General features: G+C 42.4%; 1 pseudogene; it reads right to left on the reverse strand.

Moving 5' to 3' along the window:
- Window positions 1-10,475: 10,475 nt before the first annotated feature.
- On the reverse strand, window positions 10,476-17,287 carry LOC124677988 (annotated as a pseudogene).
- Between the last annotated feature and the right edge of the window lie 6,696 nt (window positions 17,288-23,983).

Consider the following 23,983-nt stretch of genomic DNA (forward strand, 5'->3'; position numbering starts at 1 on the left):
CGGAGGCTTTAAGTAGGCGGAAGGGCAGGTCAGGGGCCACACGAGGGCCCCACACACCGAGGCCGGCGCGGCCAAGGGCCGAGCCGCGCCGCCCTATGGTGTCGGTGCCTCGTGGCCCCACTTCGACTCCTCTTCGGTCTTCTCGGAAGCTTCGTGGCAAAATAGGACCCCGGGCGTTGATTTCGTCCAATTCCGAGAATAATTCGTTACTAGGATTTCGAAACCAAAAACAGCGAAAACAACGAAGCGGCTCTTCAGCATCTTGTTAATAGGTTAGTTCCAGAAAATGCACGAATATGACATAAAGTGTGCATAAAACATGTAGATATCATCAATAATGTGGCATGGATCATAAGAAATTATCGATACGTCGGAGACGTATCACTTATGGTCTTGACTCTCAAGTTGTTGCAAATCTTTATAAAGCTTTTGCCTCTCATTTTGAATTACCTAAGAAGAATTTTGATAAGTATCATGAACCTTTTAAAGATGCTTGCATGAAGGATGAAATTGTTGTTAATGATTGCAATAAACAGAGCTCAAACTCCTAAGAATGCTATTTCCTATAAGCTTGTTAATTTTTGTGGAATGCATAGACCTTGTGGAATTAATCAAATCGAAGATGAATATTGTATCCACCATATTAATGAAAAAACTAGAAAGTGGTCTAGGGCTCTAGATGATCTTGGTAAAAAAGTTTGTGCCAGCTATCCTTTTATTTGTGAACTTTGTCATGAAGTGGGTCATTTTAAATTTCAATGCTCCTCCTATGATAATTCGCACCCCATGAGTGCTGCAAATTTGTATTGTGATGATGAAATTACTCCTAATCAGCATGATGAACTTACTCTATTCTTGTGGTGTGAAGAGTTATCGAGAAAAATCTCTTTGTTACATATGAGTGATCTTGATATTGATGATGTCCTGCGTGGGTGTTTTTCTTATTGCATTGATAATGGCCATACAAATACTTACATACAAAATATTTTAGAAGATGACACTTTGCCAAAATATGATAGGACCGCTGTGTGTTTTGAACTTATTAATGAAAAGGAGGAATCCTCCCAAGTTTCTTCTATTGTTTCTAGAAACAAATCAGGTTATGTGGAGGAGCCCCTCATCAAGCCTCTCCCTGCTAAAGAAGGTGACGAGGAGAAGGAAAAGAAGAAGAAGAAGGGAACGAAGAAGAAGAAGAAGAAGAAGAAGAAGAAGAGAAGAAGAAGAAGGGAAATAAAAAGAAAGAGGTAACGGCATATCCCCGCGTGTATGAGATAACGATAGGTAACCGTAAGTATGTTGCTCCTAATGATTATTGTGATGATGAATCTGAGTACAATGATCTTCCTATACCCTTTACCTATATTAGTGATTATGATTTAGAAGAGCATACTACTTTTGATATTGGAAATCTCTGGGAAACTAATTCTGAAAATGATGATGTTAATAATAGCCATAGTATTAGTACTATCCATGCTTCTTCCCATAATGATATAGAAAGCTCTAAGATTGGGGATGAGGTGTTTGAAAATCCTTTTTCTACTGATCATTATATGTTTGATACATCTCCTTCTAGTAACAACGATGGTGTGGTCACAGATGAGCATACTGTGAAAGATAACTATTCTATTTCTTATGATGACACTATGCCTCCAATATTTGATGATTATTATAAAGAATGCTATGATATAGGTTATAACTATCCTTATGAAACTTGTCATAGTTATGATTGGATTGCTAAAAACAATTCCCTTAGTATGCAACTTGTTTACCATGTTCAAATTCTTGATAATAATCTTGCTCCAATCTATTATATAATTAAAACAACAAACAATCAATGGTGGAGATTTATCAGTCTAAAATCCTAAAATCCCAATGGCTAAGATTAATGAACTTGGAACGTACACACTTGCACGTGCGCATTGAGTAAATTGACTATGTGCCGTGCTCAACAGAAACTCCAACAACAACTTTATATCAACAAACTCTTAGTCTTATATCTATCTACCTTCAAATATACGTTTCTGTTTGTTTGCCTAGCTTGAAATAACTAACAACAAATAAGTCAATCAGCCATCGATAGCAGGTACAAGATAGGCACCAGCGATCGATAGCAGGTACAAGATAGGCAGCGACGATAGAGCCCAGCTGCTCGCCTTGATCCCAGAATCATGTTCGCCCGATCGATCTAAGATTGCTCACGCAAGTCACCAGGTCGATAGCGCCTAGCGGCGACGCCGCCACTCCCAGCTAGAGGTCCAGCCGTCCAGCAGCAGGACCGGACCGGCCGGCGATCGACCGTTCGCGACTTCGACGCCCGCCTGAATCTGAACCTCGCCATGCCGCTATGCTGGGACCTGGACAGCACTTTGCATTGGTCTGCCGTGCCGGTGCACCCTTCGTGTACCCGATCCTGTTCTAGGGCAAAACAACACAAGAAGAAACATTGTTGGATGGCCACCACCGTCCACCGTACATAATGCGTCGGAGTTTGTCGTATAAGTTTTACGCTCGGAATAGAATTATCGTCGATGATACGGCCACCAAACTCACAAGGACATGTACACCGGGATGTTTATAGTACCAATCGACAAACTACAACGCGCCGGTGGCTAGAGGAACTATCGCCTTCTGGAAGTTGTTGCGCAAGCCACGCCCTGACGTCGTTGCCATTGGCATGATCTGTCCGAGAGCACTTTCTCAGCCCAGCAAATTAGGATCTGTGTGCATCCATATGTTGAGGAAGCAGAATGAAATTTGTAACCTCCATAGCAATTTCCATCATGCAAGACAAGATCGCACAAAGAATATTCAGAGGTTCTATACGAGTCATTCAGAGTTTCACTTCCGCCAAAGATAATCACTCTTTCTCCTAGAAAAAATATACTATGGTTTCTTTACTGAGATATGTATTTATCTCTTCTCTTCGGCGTTATTTTTCATACACTGAATCGTCATCAGGGAATCAATTTTCTTGATCTATAGAAGTAGGTGCGTTAACATATGTTTTTGCAGGTATCTTCATATAAATTTCTTTTTTGGACTATGGTGCTGTTGGATGTATTTTATTTATTGTTGGGTCACCTCAATCGATCTTCAGTCATTTTTATTGGAGCATACTGGTATATGTTAGATATATATGTAAGCTACTATGGATTTTCTGTCAACAGTTCCGAATCTGAGAGAGCAAAAAATGTTGTGTTGCGGAAATTCAATTCGGCTCCCGGGTGCGTATGCTCCCTCTAACAAAAAAACATATTTCGAAATGTCAAAAAATTTGGATAAAAAATTCTACATGTACATCTCCATAATGTATGTGCATTCGCTAAGTTTCACGAAAAACCAATATTTTTTGTGGTCTATGTAAAAAGGAGAAACTTTATCTTGTGAAAAGCATTATTTTTAGCACTGAATTTTATCTTTTTTACACACGTCACATGATAAGTCGATTTTTTATGAAACGACTTTCTGAGCGCGTAGCACATGAAGATGTACGTACAAATTTTTTGTTTCAATTTTTTTGAAATTTAAAATGTACATAAGATGCATTTCAAAATATAGGGAGCATACGCACCCATGTTCCAAAACACCACTCCCGTTGTGTTGTTGATTCTATAGTATTGTGACTCTCTATCACTACTGTCCCACGATCTGCAATAAAGTTCAAATACAATTATACATAGCAATTGAAAAGTTAGTCTGAGTCAAGCACCAGCGATGATATAATAGATGACAGACTAATTTAGCAGGCATGTATATGTTGGTGGTGATGGTAAAATTATAATTTTGAAGGAGAACATAAGGATATGGGAGGCATAAAATATGTACGGATGGGAGTGGTAGAAGAAAATATATCGAAAATTAAATTCTAAATCAAATCTCTATATGGTACCAATTTTATATGCGTCGTGTAGCCCAAAAAGGTACAATAATATGGGAAGTTCCAGAGTTGCACAAAGCTTCTATCCTTCCAATTAGATCTTCATCGTTTGAGGTAAGGTATATTCGTGCACTTAGAATAATTTTATATCTCATACTCACATAACATGTCCATGGTAGTGTTGCCATTGAAAATACAAGAATAAAAGAATAAAAATCACAACTGAAATTATGTTACTTATAATATATATTTATCCAAAATATGATGACAGTGAAGTACAGTTAATTTTTTTCATTCGGTGAAAGATGTACAAATTGGAAATCCATTACATCACATAAAATGAAGAAAGGCTAGCCGTGCAGTATGCACGGGCCACCCTGCTAGTTACTATTAATGAGAAGAACTCTTCTTATGCCAAAATTAATGATACCCTTATGCATATGAACCATGATAAGAATGTTTTAAGTGATGGTTATATTGTGGATTTCATCAATGATGCTACTGAAAGTTATTATGAGAGAGGGAAACACGGTTATACGCATCTTAATAATATTAAGTTTCCCCTCTTTATGTTGATAATCTTGAAGTTACTCGTGTTTTATCTTCCTATGCTTGTCACTTTGCTCCTCATGAATTTATTTGTGTACAAGATTCCTTTTCATAGGAAGTGGGTTAGGCTTAAATTTGTTTTGAATTTGCTTCTTGATGCTCTCCTTTGCTTCAACTCTTATTTCTTGCGAGTGCGTCGTTAAAATTGCTGAGCCCATCTTAATGGCTATAAAGAAAGAACTTCTTGGGAGATAACCCATGTGTTTATTTTACTACAGCAATTTTGTTTTATATTTGAGTCTTGGAAGTTGTTACTACTGTAGCAACCTCTCCTTATATTTATTTTATTGCATTTGTTGTGCCAAGTAAGGTCTTTGATAGTAAGGTTGATACTAGATTTGGATTACTGTGTAGAAACATATTTCTTGCTGTCACGAATTTGGGTATGATTCTCTGTAGGTAACTCAGAAAAATCTGCCAATTTACGTGCGTGATCCTCAGATATGTACGCAACTTTCATTCAATTTAAGCATTTTCATCTGAGCAAGTCTGGTGCCTCTTTAAAATTCGTCTTTACGGACTGTTCTGTTTTGACAGATTCTGCCTTTTATTTCGCATTGCCTCTTTTGGTTGTGTTGGATGGATTTCTTTGTTCCATTACCTTCCAGTAGCTTTGAGCAATGTCCAGAAGTGTTAAGAATGATTGTGTCACCTCTGAACATGTGAATTTTTTTATGCACTAACCCTCTAATGAGTTTGTTTTGAGTTTGGTGTGGAGGAAGTTTTCAAGGGTCAAGAGAGTAGGATGATACAATATGATCAAGAAGAGTGAAAAGTCAAAGCTTGGGGATGCCCCGTGGTTCATCTCTGCATATTTCAAGAAGACTCAAGCATCTAAGCTTGGGGATGCCCAAGGCATCCCCTTCTTCATCGACAACTTATCAGGTTTCTTCTCTTGAAACTATATTTTTATTCGGTCACATCTTATGTGCTTTACTTGGAGCGTCTGTGTGCTTTTATTTTCGTTTTGTTATTTTCATTCTCTGAATAAATGCTTGTGTGGGAGAGAGACACGCTCCGCTGGTTCATATGAACACATGTGTTCTTAGCTTTTAATGTTCATGGCGAAGGTTGAAACTGCTTCGTTAATTGTTATATGGTTGGAAACAGAAAATGCTTCATGTGGTAATTGGTATAATGTCTTGAATAATTTGATACTTGGCAATTGTTGTGCTCATATAGATCATGTTTAAGCTCTTGCATCATGTGCTTTGTACCCATTAATGAAGAACTACATAGAGCTTGTTAAAATTTGGTTTGCATGATTAGTTTCTCTAGAGTCTAGATATTTTCTGGTTGAGGTGTTTGAACAACAAGGAGACAATATAAAGTCTTATAATAGTTACAATATATTCATATGTGAGCTTTGCTGCACCTTTCATACTTGAGTTTGCTTCAAACAACCTTGCTAGCCTAGCCTTGTATTGAGAGGAATTCTTCTCGTGCATCCAAATCCTTGAGCCAATAACTATGCCATTTGTGTCCACCATACCTACCTACCACATGGTATTTCTCCGCCATTCCAAAGTACATTACTTGAGTGCTACCTTTAAAACTTCTATTCTTTGCCTTTGCAATATATAGCTCATGGGACAAATAGCTTAAAAACTATCGTGGTAAAGAATATGTACTTATGTGTCTTATTTCTTAGTAAGTTGCTTGTTGAGCGGTAACCATATTTTCTGGGGACGCCATCACCTTTTACCTTTGTTGAATATCATGTGAGTTGGTATGCATGTTCGTCTTGTCTGAAGTAAGGGCGGTTCTCACAATCAAATGGTTTGAGTATGCATACTGTTAGAGAAGAACATTGGGCCGCTAACTAAAGCCATGATTCATGGTGGAAGTTTCAGTGTGGACAATTAATCCTCAATCTCTTATGAGAATATTAACTGTTGTTGAATTCTTATGCATTAAAGAGGAGTCCATTATCTGTTGTCTATGTTGTCCCGGTATGGATGTCTAAGTTGAGAATAATCAAAAGCGAGAAATCCAATGCGAGCTTTCTCCTTAGACCTTTGTACAGGCGGCATAGAGGTACCCCTTTGTGACACTTGGTTGAAACATATGCTATGCAATGATAATCCGTGTTAATCCAAGCTAATCAGGACAAGGTGCGAGCACTATTGGTATACTATGCATGAGGCTTGCAACTTATAAGATGTCTTATACATAACACATATGCTTTATTACTACCGTTGACAAAATTGTTTCTTGTTTTCAAAATGAAAAGCTCTAGCACAAATATAGTAATCAATGCTTCCTCTGCGAAGGGCCTATCTTCTACTTTATTGTTGAGTCAGTTTGCCTATTCCTTCTATCTTAGAAGCAAACACTTGTATCAACTGTGTGCATTGATTCTTACATGTTTACTTATTGCACCTGTTATATTGCTTTATGTTGACAATTATCCATGAGATATACATGTTGAAGTTGAAAGCAACCGCTGAAACTTAATCTTCCTTTGTGTTGCTTCAATACCTCTACTAAGATTTTATTGCTTTATGAGTAACTCTTATGCAAGACTTATTGATGCTTGTCTTGAAAGTACTATTCATGAAAAGTCTTTGCTATATGGTTCAGTTTTTTACTCATTGTCTTTACCATTGCTTTGAATCGCTGCATTCGTCTCATATGCTTTACAATAGTATGATCAAGATTATGATAGCATGTCACTTCAGAAATTATTCTTGTTATCGTTTACCTACTCGAGGGCGAGTAGGAACTAAGCTTGGGGATGCTTGATACGTCTCAAACGTATCTATAATTTCTGATGTTCCATGCTAGTTTTATGACAATACCTACATGTTTTGTTCACACTTTATATCGTTTTGATGCATTTTCCGGAACTAACCTATTAACGAGATGCCGAAGTGCAAGTTGCTGTTTTCTGCTGTTTTTGGTTTCAGAAATCCTAGAAAAGAAATATTCTCGGAATCGGACGAAATCAACGCCCAACATCCTATTTTTCCCGGAAGGTTCCAGAGCATCGAAGAAGTACCGGAGAGGAGCCGGGGGGCCCCACACGCCGGGCGGCGCGACCAAGGGGTGGGGCGCGCCCCCTAGTGTGTGGGCCCACCGGGCCCCTCCGAGGCTGCCCTTCCGCCTACTTAAGGTCTCCGTCGCGAAAACCCTATCACGATTGACGAAACCCGAGAAAACCTTCCGGAGCCGCCGCCATCGCGAAACTCCAATTCGGGGGACAGAAGTCTCTGTTCCGGCACCCTGCGGGGACGGGGAATTGCCCCCGGAGTCATCTCCACCGCCGTCTCCACCGCCATCTTCACCGCCTTCGATGTCTCCATGATGAGGAGGGAGTAATTCACCCCCGGGGCTGAGGGCTCTGCTGTAGCTATGTGGTTCATCTCTCTCTTTGTGATCTAGTTTTCTATGTGCTACTCTAGTGATGTTATTAAAGTATTCTATTCCTCCTCCATGGTGTAAAGGTGACAGTGTGTGCATCATGTAGTACTTGGTGTAGGTTATGATTGTAATCTCTTGTAGATTATGAAGTTAATTATTGCTATGATACTATTGATGTGATCTACTCCTCCTTCATAGTGTGATGGTGACAGTGTGCATGCTATGTTAGTACTTGGTGTAATTGCAATGATCTATCATGCACTCTAAGGTTATTTAAATATGAACATTGAATGTTGTGGAGCTTGTTAACTCCGGCATTGAGGTGCTCTTGTAGCCCTACACAATTAGTGGTGTTCATCATCCAACAAGAGAGTGTAGAGTGGTTTTATTATGTGATCAATGTTGAGAGTGTCCACTAGTGAAAGTATGATCCCTAGGCCTTGTTTCTAAGCATCGAATCTCCGTTTATTTACTGTTTTGTTGCATGTTTACTCGCTGCTATATTTTATTCAGATTGTTATTACCACTCATATACATCCATACTACTTGTATTTCACCATCTCTTCGCCGAACTAGTGCACCTATACATCTGACAAGTGTATTAGGTGTGTTGGGGACACAAGAGACTTCTTGTATCGTGATTGCGAGGGTTGCTTGAGAGGGATATCTTTGACCTCTTCCTCCCTGAGTTCGATAAACCTTGGGTGATCCACTTAAGGGAAACTTGCTGCTGTTCTACAAACCTCTGCTCTTGGAGGCCCAACACTGTCTACAAGAATAGAAGCACCCGTAGACATCAGCACTCAATATTGTTCCCTTCAGGGAGTGTATCAGGTACTTTCATCCTACTAAAATAATTTAGAGGAGCGGGGTTCATGGTGAAGTAAGTAATGCGGTTGGCGGTGGTGCTATTGTCAAAGCCAAAGTAGTGGTACCACTCATCCAGAGTCAAGTCATACTCATGGTTCATCAAACGAAAGGATATCCGATCGACACCGGGTTGCTCTTCCCCGTGACGTGATACCGTCCAACCGTGTGTTTCAAGGTGCTAAGGAACTCGAGTGTCAAGCGGGGATAAGTGGTGGCCTCCTGAATAACAAAGTGAAGCAAACCAACATTGTTGCAAAGGTTATTGAAATCATGGCGTAAGCCTAGTTGGTTCAGAATATGGGGCCACACCCATTTGCTAGAATTGATCTCACGGTTCTTGAGGCGGTTGAAACGTTTGAGTTGGCATGTCTCATCGAACTCGACGCCAAATGCAGCATGGTTGTTCACAACCGGTGGTGTGGCTTGTGCATCCACGACACGTGCACGGATCCTCATGTTCATCTAAAAATTAATCAATAATTAAGTACCTTTCCATAAAAAATTAAAACTTTAACTAAATAAAAATTCGATCCGCTAGAAATAAGCTACACATAGCACAAAAGGATCTCCTCAAATTTCAAAATCTAACATGCACATTAGGATGATGAAGTTCATAATAAGACCTATGTCTAGACTGATAATGGCAAGAGCTAGGACATGGATTTGCTGAAAATAAGTTGGGGATCGGAGGAGAAACGTACCATGGTTCGATGGAGTGTGAGGAATCGAATCAAGAAACGAACAGATTTGAAGATCCAATGGAGTTGGTTTTGATTTTGGAAGAGGAAGAGAGTGCCTATGAATGAATTTGGTTTAGGTTTACCTCCCTGGGCATATATCATGATCCGACGCGTGGTAAAGAAAGATGGCCAACCCATAAAAGGAATGCTTGGGGGATTATTACTGCCATGCTTTGGAGCATTTGGTTATCAAGAAATAAAAAGGTGTTTGATGACATAGATCAACCAGCCAACCTGGTGGCAAGGCAAGGGCTAGATTTCTGCAAACTTTGGGCTCTTAGAGCAAGGAATGAAGAAAAAACCGAGATCCGAAAATGGATTTCGGATTAGACAATGTAATTTTCATCATAGACTCTTTTTTTTTCTTCAGGAACCTCCTGTCGGCTCCTGCTTTTCTTTGCATGATTGTAAGACTATGAGCTGCCAAGTTTTTCTATAAAATGGTATGAGGTAGGGGTCAACCCCCTTCCGATGTTGGTTAAAAAAAAAACTTATGTGTTGAGACGCGCATTGGGCGTGCACGTTTACTAGTATTAGAGGTGAGAAACAGTCGGCGTGTATGCAACCAAACATCCAACATTTTCCTCCATAGCCAAGTTCATCATAGACTCTTTTTTTTTTCTTCAGGAACCTCCTGTCGGCTCCTGCTTTTCTTTGCATGATTGTAAGACTATGAGCTGCCTTAGCTCACTGGCAAGTTTTTCTATAAAATGGTATGAGGTAGGGGTCAACCCCCTTCCGATGTTGGTTAAAAAAAACTTATGTGTTGAGACGCGCATTGGGCGTTCACGTTTACTAGTATTAGAGGTGAGAAACAGTCGGTGTGTATGCAACCAAACATCCAACATTTTCCTCCATAGCCAAGTTCATTCACTAATACGAACAAACAAACGATGGACGAAACTGCAGTAAAATGTTTTGTTAGTAACTAAACAAAATGCAAATATAGGCCCAAACTCGATTTGCACTCATGCAGCATTCGTACGTACGGGCTAAATCTGAAACATTGGAAAATCCATGTGAGGAACCAATCACGCCTTTAATCGATCAAGTACTCAGCTAGGAAACAAATCAGTTCAGTAGCCAGCCGGGACGCCGCCTTTCCTCGGGTCGCTCACGGCGGTCAGATCCCCACCGCTCTCCACATTGTGCACCACGAGCTGGCTTATGGTTCCTCCGGCGAGCGGCTTCAGGACGTGCCCTTTCTTCAGCAGGTCGGCTCTCGTCGTCGCGTCCAGCAAGAAGCGGTCGCCGGTCACCGTCGTCCAGTTCTCGTACTGGACCACGTTCGGGATAAGCTGGTGATAAACCCGCGGCGCCATTACAGAGGACAACGGGTCCATGTTCTTGGCGAAGTGGTTGAGGAGCACCTCGATTGTCCCGGCAGGGATCATGCTCCCGCCGCTGGCGCCCACTGCGGCCTTCAGTTTCCCATCCTAGACAGATAATACAGGTAAGAAAAAAATCAGAACCTTCACCGAAAGTTCTAATTCTTCACTCATTTTCATGAATCTGTACTACTTCTAACCTTGAGAATGATGGTTGGGCACATGGAAGAGAGAGGCCGTTTCAGAGGGGCGACGAAGTTGTTGGGAGCCGGCGGCGGAGAGTCGGCGGTGGTGTTGGCCGGCATAGAGAAGTCGTCCATCTCGTTGTTGAGCAGGACGCCCGTGCTCGGGGACAGGATCAGGGACCCGAAGTAGGAGTTGACCGTGCTCGTCATCGACACGGCATTTCTCTCGCGGTCGACGATGGATAAATGGCTGGTGCCGTGATCCTGAAGGATGTTCCACCTGAAAAACGCAAGTTCGTCAGGCCGGAGCCGGCCTAATTGGTGTTCGCCGAATCAGCAAAAGAAGGAATGCTGCATGATGGAGTGCACTGTGAAGTTCAGATTCATGATATTACCCATGAATCCAAGATGTTCATATGATTTTGATCACAGTATTCTAGAAAATATCAATTTCATCCTAGATACACATAAATCAGTAAGAACAGCTTTTTTTGTTCTTGAGATTTTCTTCAGGTTACAAAGCATGAAAGCCAGGTTAGCAGACATGCTCTATTTCTTGTAACTAAAGATATTTATAAGGGATCTATCAATTAAAAAAAAGTAACAAACTCACGATCAAATAATAACCGACAGAAACATTTCAATCAAGCATGAAAAGGAAAAATATGTTTTGTTTGCAAAAATTTAAATATAACTCATGTAATGCAGTTTTCCCTACAAAAACAATTACACGTCCATGGCTCATTGATGATAGTTTCATTTTAAAATAAGAACAAGATTTTTGAAAGCAAGTTCCTTACCTTCCACCATAATGTTTAGGGGCAAAATGTCATGTTATCATAAATTGTTCTCTTCAGCTCAGCAGCAAACTTGGGAGAGAGCATATCAGAGACAACCTCACTAACATCAACAAAATCGGGATCTCCAAGATTCATCTTTACTGCCATATAATGTTTGAAGGATTCAATAAGGCGATGAATCCCAAGAGAGCCAGAAATACCAGAAATTCCATACTGCGCAAGGATGTTCAGGACCTGTCAATCAATTAAGTAAAAGCCGGTATCAAGATATTGACATGCAAAAAATTGTCTCCATCAATAAACGAAAAAATCAGTTGCTCACCAGCATGAGCCCGGCACCACCAGCAGAAGGAGGCGGCATGCTGAGCACAGTAAGCCCCATGACACTCTCTGTAAGCGGCCGCCGCACCTTAACCTGGTACTTCTCCAGATCCTCCTTGGTCATGATCCCTCCAGCCTCCCTCACGTCCTTCACCAGCTGATCCGCCACCGGACCTCTGTAGAACGCGTCCGGCCCTCCCACGGCGACGGCCTCGAGCGTCTTCGCGAGCGCAACGTTGCGGCACACGTCGTTTAGCTTGAGGATGTCGCCGTGCGGGGCGTACACGGCTCGTATCCCGGCGTTGCCGAGGATGCCGTCCCTGGTCGCTTCCATCTGCATCCGCAGGTACGGTGATATCCTGAACGCCCGGGCGAGCTTGGCGGACGGCGTCACCAGGCTTTTCCATGGGAGCTTGCCGTGCTGCCTCCACGCCTCGTAGAGGCCCAAGATCTCCCCCGGGACACCGATGGAGAGTGCGCCTCTTGCTTTCAGTGTCTCGTTGCCGCCATACATGTCCTGAAAGCACAATTATTGGATCTCTGGTCAGTCGAAACATTCTCGAAGTACTAAACATTATTATCCGTATTTTTTGATTTGTCTAAAATATTTTAAATTTGAAAACTATACTGAGAAATGCGTCCCGTAACTCTCGGAGCGTCTACCAATACCACTTTTTTGCACTAGCTGAAAAGATTTATTACAACATTATTTTCCATATTTTTATTTGAAAGAGATGCGGCAGGGAAGCCCTATAGTGATTTTTTAAAGAAAATAAGAGGAACCTGGAGCTACGGGGCTTGAAGCTGCATGGTTGAGTTGCGAACATCCACTTCCGTAACTAAATGAGTTAGGTTCACTTCTTATTTTTGCTCATGACTTTCCTTTGAACACAAGCCATTGCAGCTCCTTATTTCAATGATTTTAGATAGTTATGTCCCCCTCATACTAAGATTGCCCACCTTATACTTCATTCCTGGCTCTGTCCCTGGAATTAGTAAATTTTAGGATGATATGTTAAATCTCATTAGACTAAGACATAGGCACATTTCAGACTCATGATCCTGGGTGGCCAGTAAAATTTGAAAAACATTTAATACTAATATATATGATACGCTACAAATGATTCATGTAGACTATGTATGCGGGTATGTGCATGAAAATTCCGTAAAAATGTATGTAGTTTGTGAGAAAACACAAATGAACCATGGACCCAGATTTTCGCTATGAAAATTCCATTTTATCCTTTTGCGTATGCCACATACAAATTATATTATGCACTATATAAAAGTTGGATCTATTTTTATTAAACTGCTAAAAATGAAGGAAACATGTACGTTGGTGTTTTCTTAAAAAAACAAAAACTTGAAATATGAATTTTGGGTTCGTTTAAAATTCTGGTTCATGATTATCCTTATCATCTTAGTATTTTCGCCTAGGCAAACCTTTTTTTGCAAAATAACAAGGATCTTAATTAAAGAGCCTCGCCATTACAAAACCATGACTGAAACAAAAGAATGCAACTAGTCTAATTTAATCCTGCTTCAGCTAGCAATGTATTTTACTATTGCATGGTCGTATGATTCCTCGACGTGTACCGTGGTGGGATCTGGTCAGGATGACTTGGTGTGTTCGATTTGGGGATGAGGTGGAATGGAATGGAACCATTCCATTCCACTCCGTTCCATCCCTGTGTTCGGTTTGGACAAAAAAATTGTCACGGAACGGTTCCATTCTTGTGTTTGGTTTTGGAATGGGATGAGAATGGAATGGAATGGGTGAGATAATCACCCGATTAATTATTCTAAACTCAATTAATTATTTGCTAAACTTGATTAATTATGGCTAAACTTTGTTAATTATTGCTAAACTTAATTAATCAGCGTGTGACAGTCACCCGTTCCACCTCGTCCGGCCTAATCGGAGGAACCACTTCATTCCGGATCTAGAGAGAATATTCCATTTGGAGGAACCACTTCATTTCATTCCAGTTTGCAACCGAACGCAGGAACGGACTCTGGGTGCGGAACGGTTCCATTCCGTTCCACCCCATCCCCAAACCGAACACACCCTTGTTGAGTGGCCGAGTGCTAGCTGATGCATGTCATGTACGGACTTGATTCTTTTTTGTACCGTGGTACCGTAGGGAAAAACACCTACTGTATATTTTCCATTATATTAATATTTACAGGGGGAAACATAAGAGGAGATTTTACATCAACGTGTTAAAAGGAGCTGATGTTTTATTTTATATCACGTTCAGTCAAATCGGTTAAAAACCGAACACCGAACCGAATTGTTGGTTAACCCAACTACCGGTTTAATAGAGAACCGATATAATTTCGGTTCCCATTTCTTATTACCTGAATTAGCAAAATAACCGAAAAACCGAACCAAATTTTCGGTTAAAACCGAATGCCCAGGCCGAGGAACAGCGCACGAGTGCCAACTGCAGAGGTAATGCCACCGAGACGGGGATGTAGCCAAGAAAAACGACCCAAAGATGGTCGTCAACGCAAGTGAGGAAACCTAACCTCATTGTCCTAAAGGGGAGACGTAATCTACACCAACACAATCCTCGATGTGGTTCATATGAGGTTGGAGGTGGCGAAAGCTTATTTGCATGAGCGATGTTGTTGCTGCCATAAGAGCAACACTGCCATGAAACCGCAACATGTATACTCATTGGAGATGAAGCCTTGAGGTTCACTTTCCCTCCCACCGAAAAAGGAGGAGTTTCGTGAAAGGGGAACCACCGGGCTAGGCATCGGAGGAGAGAAGTTGGAAGCGGGTCACATGCCTTTTCATCGCCATCAGAGCATGAGGAAAAACAAGGGGTTAATTCTAGTTGTACAGTTTCCTTTCGAGCGAATTCAAGTTTGCATCCCCTATTAGTGCGTTTGTGACATTAATTGCCCCCATCTAGTAAAAATTCATCCACAATATCCTATTTAAGAAACTTTTGACCAATCTTCTCTAATGTGCACTAACGGCATAGTGAGAGGTGGTGATCAAGGTTTGAGGATATCAGGACAACAACGAGGAATGGGAGGGATGGAGGATAGAAGGTTGTACATGATTCTTTGAGCTTTACGCATTGTCGTTGCGCCGCATCAATCTAACACATTTGTCCTATGTAAGAGGACCAAAAAAAATGCTTATATGAGCGCAGAACTGGGTTCAAAGTTTTTAGATGGGAGAGTTTTCACTAAATAGTGTAATATGTGTCACAAGTGCATAATTTAGGAGTCAAATAAGTGGAATTACTCTTTTCTATATACAATGAAAGTTATTTCTTGGCAAATCTCAAACTGTAATTGACTAAGAAATAGTCTCTTGCTTAAAATGACATAACTTGAATCAATCAAGACCTGGCCAATCGAGAATCTAATTTATTTCATTTAGATAACAATTGTTTTCTCGGTTTTTAGTTTCTTAACAAGACCAGCTTGCGTTCCTGTGTCGTGTAGAATCGTTCCAGGTAGGTGGAATGTGACGATCAGGTAGGCCAACAGCAAACTGGCCGCTGGCAAGTGGCAAGAACCAGGGCCGTGTTCCCGGTACATTGCTGCACTGACGGAAGAGGAGCACCAGCTAGCCGAGGTTGCTGATCGGGACATGGTTGTTCGCATCGTGGCATCAGTTTCTACGCCGGCCGGCCGAGCACGGATTCGTTTTGGCTTTCCCAATCCCGTGCTGCAACTGGTCCAGAAGCTATAGCCAATGAAGTGGACGCGCAATAGCTTGGAACGCTTCCTTTTTGCACATGGTCAAGACGAGAAGATAGAGCAGAGACAAGGACGCCCGGCATTCAGCATGGCTCCACTACGTAGCTTAACCTCCACGCGTGTGGTTTACGACCACACCGAGATCAGTCGGTGTTCATCCATGTGTAGTTCCCCCCGTCACTCCAAGGCACTGTCCCAACACAAGTATGCACCATGTACATTTGCACATGCATAGCCCTAAATTAATTAGAATTAAATTGCTACCGAATGCTACACTAGTGTATAGATACCCATAGATGTATATCTAGACATTATCTACTCCCTCTGTCTCACCAAAAGTATCTCAATTTTAGTGTCTAGATATATTTAAATTTTAACAAAATTGAGACACTTTTGATGGAACGGAGGGAGTAGTATGTAGATATATTTGAATTTAGCTAAAATTAAGACTATGTTTATGGGATGGAGGGAGTACAAGGGATCCAGCAGCTAGGGGACGGGCTCGCTGTCTCTCAGCTCCCACATATGCCCTGTCAATGATGTTTGCCAGTTGGAAAGGAATATATTGCAGATCAACAAAGGCACACCAACCATGTGAGTTAACCACCTATCTGGTATCTGCTAGCTGGTCATAGTTAGTATACTTGTTAATTCTGACACTCCATAGATTTGTCTATATTTCCTAATAAAAATATGAGCTACGTCTGAGAGGCGGCCTAGCTAGCATTGACAACACAAGATGAGAAAATGTTCAAACTTTCAGATTTGGTGAGGCCCTATGATTACAAGACGCAAAATGTTTCGAGTCAATCGTCTTGGTTAAAAGGGTATAAGACTTTGTAAATTTGCATGGTTGTAGTAGGTCACTGGCACGTTTTAGTCGCCCTAAAATCATGTGACTATCAAATGGAATTAAAGTAAATCGAAGGCACAAGCCCTCCGAGACTATAATTAGACGAATATTGTAAGAGACCACTCTCCAAACTGCTCACCTTTGTGGCTGCCAGCGGCGCGGTCTCGCGGGAATCGTACACGACGGCCGTGCCGTCGGCGAGCCTGACGAGCATGAACGCGCCCCCGCCCACGCCGCTGGACGCGGGGCTTACGACGCCGAGGCAGAGCGACGACGCGACGGCCGCGTCCACGGCGTTCCCGCCGCTGCGGAGCGCATCACGACCGATCCTCGAGCACCGTCCGTCATCCGCCGTCACGGCACCGTGCGGCGAGGTCACGACCTCCCTGCGCCTGGTCGCGGAGCCCGCCGCTCCGGCTGCGAGGAAGAGCAGGAGGAGCGCCGCCGCGGACCATTGGAGGCGTCGAGCTGCTCGCGGCGACAAAGAAAACAGAGTCTTAGTGAACAGTGAGATGTATTAGCGGCGCGCGAGGAATAAGCGCGATGAGTGATGAGGGAGAGGAGTAAGAGTAGCAACCGGCCATGAGCAGGGTCGGCATGAGACGCCACGAAAAGTCCGCGTGGAAAAATGAAAGACGTGATCGGCTCAAGGCAGGTTTTATAGACCCGCTTTCTCCGCAAATGCAACACGCAAAAAACGACTAGTAAATATGGGAGCCAAATAGGTGTACCCTTACGTCGCAAATTTGATCAAGTTAACATTAGTTATAGGTTATAAAAATTATAACATTAAAAAGTTTAGATATTCTATTTTCTAACGATATAATTTTTGCATTATATAATTTAAATTATATAGATCAAACTGACGACCTAGAGATACAGGAAAGACTGGTAAACTGAGACGGAGGAAGTACTGTCTTTTGAGGAACAACTTTCGTATTTCTCTTTCTTTGGACAAGAGGAATATATTATTGAAAGAACAAAGGGCCTCTTTTGTTCCTCGTGATGAGGTTTCCCGCATGCAAAGTTGGGCAGTTTGATTCTCCACGGTCATCCGCGTATATGCATCGTAAGCTTCTCAAAGAGGTTGGAAAGTTGGCTCGCAAGACACGCTCGATTCGAACATTCTCAGCGGGGCAGGCATTGGTGAGCGTAACGTGCGAAAAAGGCTCTACGCGTGGGGAAAAGAGGAAAGAAGCAGGTACGCATCGAGAAGGCGCGCCATAAATCGTCTCACCACCCTCTTGGCTCCTCATCTCACTCGCCCTCTCTGCTCCTCATCTCTCCCTCCTCTCACTGTCGGCGATTCCGTTGTCGTCGGTAGATCCAAGGAAACTGCTGCGATAGTAGAATAGCAGGTACTCGAAGCCCTCAACCGGGAGGACTTCATCGACTCGGAGGCACTGATGTGCAAACATACTCTACAAAAGAAGGGTTCAATTCACACCCATCAACAAATGAGGCACTAATCAACAAATATACTCTATTAAAGAAGGGTCTAGATCAGTTGCAACCTAGCACCTTGGGAAAGAAAACAAGAGCTAGCAGTGAGCTTCCTCTCCAACCTGCACACCAAAGGAGACAATTCAGCAATAGTAGGTTTAGTTGTTCCAAGAGGCAGCTCCAAGTATGTGAATGGCATAGAGCCAACTTGACATCCAAACTCATTAGCAAGCTCAGCTAACAGATCAGTTGGAACATTAATGGGTACCATTTGTGACTTATCATAGTTTATTTTCAAACATGTAGATAGAGTGAACTTTCTCAAAATCTTTCAAAACCAATAACTGATGTTTGTCTGCTGGCGAGATTAGTAAGGTATCATCTGCATACTAAACAATAGGAAAGTCTTCCTCATTTGTAACAATAGGAAAAGAAAGTAAACCATGTTCCACCAAAGGATTCACTTCATACTGTAACAGATCAGAACCAAACAAGTAAAAGACGAGGAAATTAGATCACCCTGACTAACTCCCCTCTTGCACTTAAACTGTTTTCCAGGAATCCCATTCAACAAAATAGATGAGGTGCCAGTAGAGAGAATTGATCTAGCCAAATTCAACCACTTTCTATTAAATCCCTTATGCTGCATCACTTGCAAGATAGACTCATGCTCAACTATATCAAAAGCTTTTGCAAAATCCAGCTTGAGTATAATGATTGGCTTTTTTGAAGCATGGCATAAGTACAGGTATTCAAAAGCCCAAGCTAAACAGTCTTGTATGGACCTACCTCTAACACTACGCCACAAAATAATTTTGACGACAAACAACTTTTGTCACCTAATATATAAAATTTGCCATGTGTCGAGGTGGCTCCTCAGCAATGCCACCATGAGAGGCTTAGGGTTGATGGAAGACGACGATGGAGATTCCGGAAGCGAGAGAAGGCACAACGTACCCAAGTTCACGTCCCCGCGGTGGAGGATCGCTGCGTCATGCTAGCAATCCACTATATGAATATATGTGTACAGGGGCCACCATAGGCGGAGTTGTTTGTATCTAGTCTAGTTCTAATCTGCGGTTGTGATGTCTAGGCGTAACGCGTCTATGTTTTCTGAATCAATGATCTACGGGGTGCCCCTGCCTGGATTTATATATCAACCAGACTAGGGTTTACAAGAGTCCTAGTAGAATTCGTATTGGAGTCTTCTTTCTTATAGTCCAAGTTGATATTCCTTGTGGGTCCATCTTGTTGAGTCCTTGCGCTGGTCCATCTTCATACTCTGCACCGGGTATAGCAATGTCGGGTACCCGAAGGATAATGCCCACATCACCATGCATTACTCTTTGATGACGAACTGTGTTTGTCATTAGGATCGTCATGGAAGCCCCGTCGTAGATTATTTTCTGGTGACATATTACATTTATTTGTCATGGTCAAACCTACAATGGACGACGATTATTTATCCGTCATCTATGATGTTCATGGATGAAAAACATATTTGTCAGGTTAGATAGGACAATATGCCGTCTATTGTCAGATAGTCGGTGAGATTTATGACTGGTCAAAGATGCTGACGTGTCCCCTGACATGTGTGCCAAGCAATTGGCAATTGACATGTGCGCCAACCAATCTGACATGGCTATTGACATGTGGGTCCAGGTGGGACACAATGTTATTTTGGGCCCCATTAGGTGCTAGCTAGTGGGTTCGGTTGCAAAATATTGTGAATATAATTTACATGAAATAATATAAAACAAAATAATATGGAAATAAATTATGATTGCAAGCTCATAATATTGTAACCCAAATCAATAATTCTGTTATAAAAATTGGCACGAAAAGTAGGAAAAATAGACAACTAATTATTGTAGCCAGCAGATGACGGTGGCTCTCGTGAGCTCAGAGGCCATGTTCGTCGTGGATCCATGACAGTTAGGACCAAGCCCAAAGCCCAGCCGACTCGTTACGTTGTGACGGACTTAATCCTTGTCGGGTGGTCCGCGTGTAGCCGACTGATGTGTCAGACGTGTCATCCCAGTGATTGCGGCATCGTTACGGCCGCGTCATAGTGTTTTGTCGCCTAGCATATTCTCTGCGATGTCGTAGCTTGGCCCATAGAGGACACGTGGCACCTTCCCGTGAAAACACGTGGCGACATCTGCTCTGATATAAACTAACATCGTTGCGAAAAATGTGCCATTAGATTCATGGCACATGTCCACACGTGGCGACATACATCTGGTGGTCCCATTAGATGATGGGCCTTGAGGCCTATTAGTTGATGGGCCTTGTATTCTATTGCATGATGGGCCTTGAGGCCCGTTATGTTATGGGCCTTGAAGCCCGTCAGTTGATGGGCCTTGAGGCCCATTGGTTGGTGGGGCTTTATCCCATTGTACGATGGGCCTCCGTTTCCCACTGGGCCTTTTAGGCCCATTGATTTATTTGTAGGCCCGTCGTTTGATGCCTTCTTCGGCCCGTCGAATTATGGGCCTGTGGGTCGTTGTTTGATTAGCTTTCCAGGTCCATCGAGACGCTTTGCTGAATGGGCCATTTTGGCACATTGGCAGATGAGCCTATGATTCCAGATGTTTCATATTTAGCCCGAGTTTTTTTTAACGGCCCGTCAAGAATTATGTGGGTCTTCAACAAAGGGCCTTTTGTGGTCCAGCTGAACTGTAGTGGTGCCACTGAGAATTGGCCCAATTATCTCGTATGCAACCCACTAAAATTCAATTTCTGAAATTTCATACAAATAATATTCCCACAAGAGCATGCATAAACTGAAAAACGCTACATAATTACACACCGGAATATAATTTACACACTAAGGGAATTACGGTTATGCAATAACATCAGATGAGATATTAGCGTGCATAGTAGCACCAAGATATATGTTCAACATGAACAGAAAAACTCCAGCAGCATCAAAAAAACATTTCCAGCGTTGAGCATGTCGCCACCTGTGTGAACCACGTTATCAGGGTTACACAGTCTAATACCTTTACTTACATAAGCATGAGAAACCTTTCAATCTTTGCGGACATCGCAACTTGCTTCTCTAATCTTTCCTTTGTCTTGGTTATCAGCTGGTCAATTAGATCCCTCTGGATCTTGGCAACATTGGACACCTCTGCACTTGCCGTCTTCTCCTTCTCCTGTTCTGCTACAATCTTGTTCATTCTGGATCGAGAGGAGTGATGTGTGACATGTACATTATGAAGAAATGTAGGCTTGGAAGTTTTCCTCGAGAGGACCTCGTAAACAACTTGGGCTCAGACATGCGTTGTTCGTCTGTTGTAGCTACACACAGCTCAGTCTTATTTTACGACGAAGAATCATGGTTAGGAGATGCAGCAAGATATAAGATACACATTACTGATAACTCTTTGAAAGATGGCTTACAATTGCATCCTTTGTCGGGGTGGAGAAGCCGTTATATCGGCTCAAGTGGCACTCTTTGAACATATCCAGAGGACTAAGTTCTTTACCATTGTATTTGTCCTTCTGAAAAAAAAACATAAATAGGTCACCAGTTTAAAGGTTTCACGTGTACATAAAATCTACAGTTTTCGCTAGCGACAATGTGCACTACAGTTACCATAGCTGGAATTCCATTCAACCAACGTTGCTCTCTCGATGACGTTATTGTCAAATAAATAAAATGCAATATGTCCTAAAAAACATGGAACATCATCTAGCACATGTGTTGACCGCAACAACAAACTTATATAACCAAAAAACTTGAAACACTCATCACAGCCCAGTTTTGTTTTGTGACGGTTCGTGACTTACCAAGTTTTCCATGTGCGCGACATAGCTGCGCGATGGATGACCCACAAGTAAAGGGGATCGCAATAGTCTTCGAGGGAAGTAAAACCCAAATTTATTGATTCGACACAAGGGGAGATAAAGAATACTTGTAAGCCTTAACAGAGGAGTTGTCAATTCAGTTGCACCTGAAAAAGCACTAGTAACAGGGGTGATGTGAAAGCAGCAGTAATATGAGAGCAATTGCAATAGTAACACAGTAACAGTAGCAGTAACACAGAGGAGATGGCACTAGAAGGTATTCCAGTGCGTAGTTGACTGTAGAGCAATGATGATGACAGAAGGATCGGGGTTCCCATCTATCTACACTAGTTGTAACTCTCCAAATAACATGTGTTGGGTGAACAAATTACAGTTGGACAATTGATAATTGTGAGGGCATGACAATGCATGCTATGATAAGATAAAGGTTACTATAGTATTTAATTGGGAATTACAACATAATACATAGACTGTAATCTAACTGCGTCTATAACTAATAATCCACCTTCAGGTTATCATCCGAACGCCTTTCAGTATTAAGTTGCAAGCAACAGATTATCACATTTAGCAATGTGTGTAAAGTAAACAATAGAATTATCCTTAGACAAAATATTGTTGTTTTCTCCCTAGTAGCAATGGCACATCTACAATCTTATAAGTTATTGTCACTCTTCCAGAAAACTAGAGGCATGAACCCACTATCGAGCATAAATACTCCCTCTTGGAGATACAGGCAACTACTTGATCAGGAAAACTACAAGTTCCGGAGAGCATGCAAGATCTTAAATAACAGTAGTATGATAATATGAGAACAATCTGATCACAATTCCACAATTTATCGGATGCCAACAAACACAACACCAATTACATCATATGGAACTCAATCATGTAAGGCAGCTCATGAGATCATTGTATTGAAGTACATGGGAGAGAGAGTACCAACTAGCTACAGCCGAGAACCCGTAGTCTAGGCAGAAACTACTCACGAATCATCATGGAGTCGAAGTGGAGGCGGTGGAGTCGATGGAGATAGCTCCGGTGGTCAATCCCCATTCCGGCTGGGTGTCGGAATAGGAACTTCTGACCACCGAAACTTATCTGGACGATGGCGGTCGCGACGGAACTTTTCGTGGATGGAGGTTGGATGTTTCAGGGTTTTCGCGTCGGAGGCAATTTATAAGCGGAAGGGCGAGGTCGGTGGGCGCCAGGTGGCTCCACACCACCCCTTCGCGCGGCCAGGGCCTGGGCCGCGCCAAGGCATGGTATGGCCGGCTCCTGTCCCCCCTCCACCTCTCCTCTGAACTCCGTCTTCGTTTCAGTAAAATAGCAACTTCGGCTTTTATTTCGTCCAAATCTGAGAATATTTCCTGTACAACTTTTCTGAAATACAAAACAACAGAAAACAGGGAACTAGCATTGTGGCATCTTGTCAATAGGTTAGTTCCAGAAAATGCATAAAAGTGCCACGATGTCAAAATAAAACATATTGGAATTGGTGTAAAACAAGCATCGAGCATCAAAAATTATAGATACGTTTGCAATGTATCAATTACTTATGACTTTTGGAATAATTGGTATATGTGGGCCCCACATGAAGTGAAATGGTCGAAGAACAAAAGGTTTCGTACACGTTTCCCACAAAGTGGAAAGTCAAGTACATGCACAACTACACGCGTCCACTACTGGATACAGAGAGTCAGAGGCTATATAATCATCGGCATCATCGTCTCTCTCGAGTGAGTCCTCTCCCCTCCTCCCACACTGTGAAAAAACCCCATCCACGTACCGCACCTCCGAGGCTCCGACTTCCTCTCTTTCAACCGCTGCAGTATGAAGAGCGTTTATGCGTACGAGGCGAAGCAATCGGCGGCCGCTGGCATCGAGGTTGCCTCTGCGGTAGTGGCCGTCGCGGCAGGTGAGGCTTCACTGGGAACCCAGGCCACTCGTCGCCTCTGGTTGTCTGATTCTTTGGCCTCGGCCGAAACGGGCGTCCTGGCTATCGAGGAGAAGGTGGATAGCAACGTCGTTGCTCCCGTGGGAGATCTGCACGAC

This window comes from Lolium rigidum, chromosome 7 (assembly GCF_022539505.1).
Source record: "Lolium rigidum isolate FL_2022 chromosome 7, APGP_CSIRO_Lrig_0.1, whole genome shotgun sequence".
Lineage (NCBI taxonomy): Eukaryota > Viridiplantae > Streptophyta > Magnoliopsida > Poales > Poaceae > Lolium > Lolium rigidum.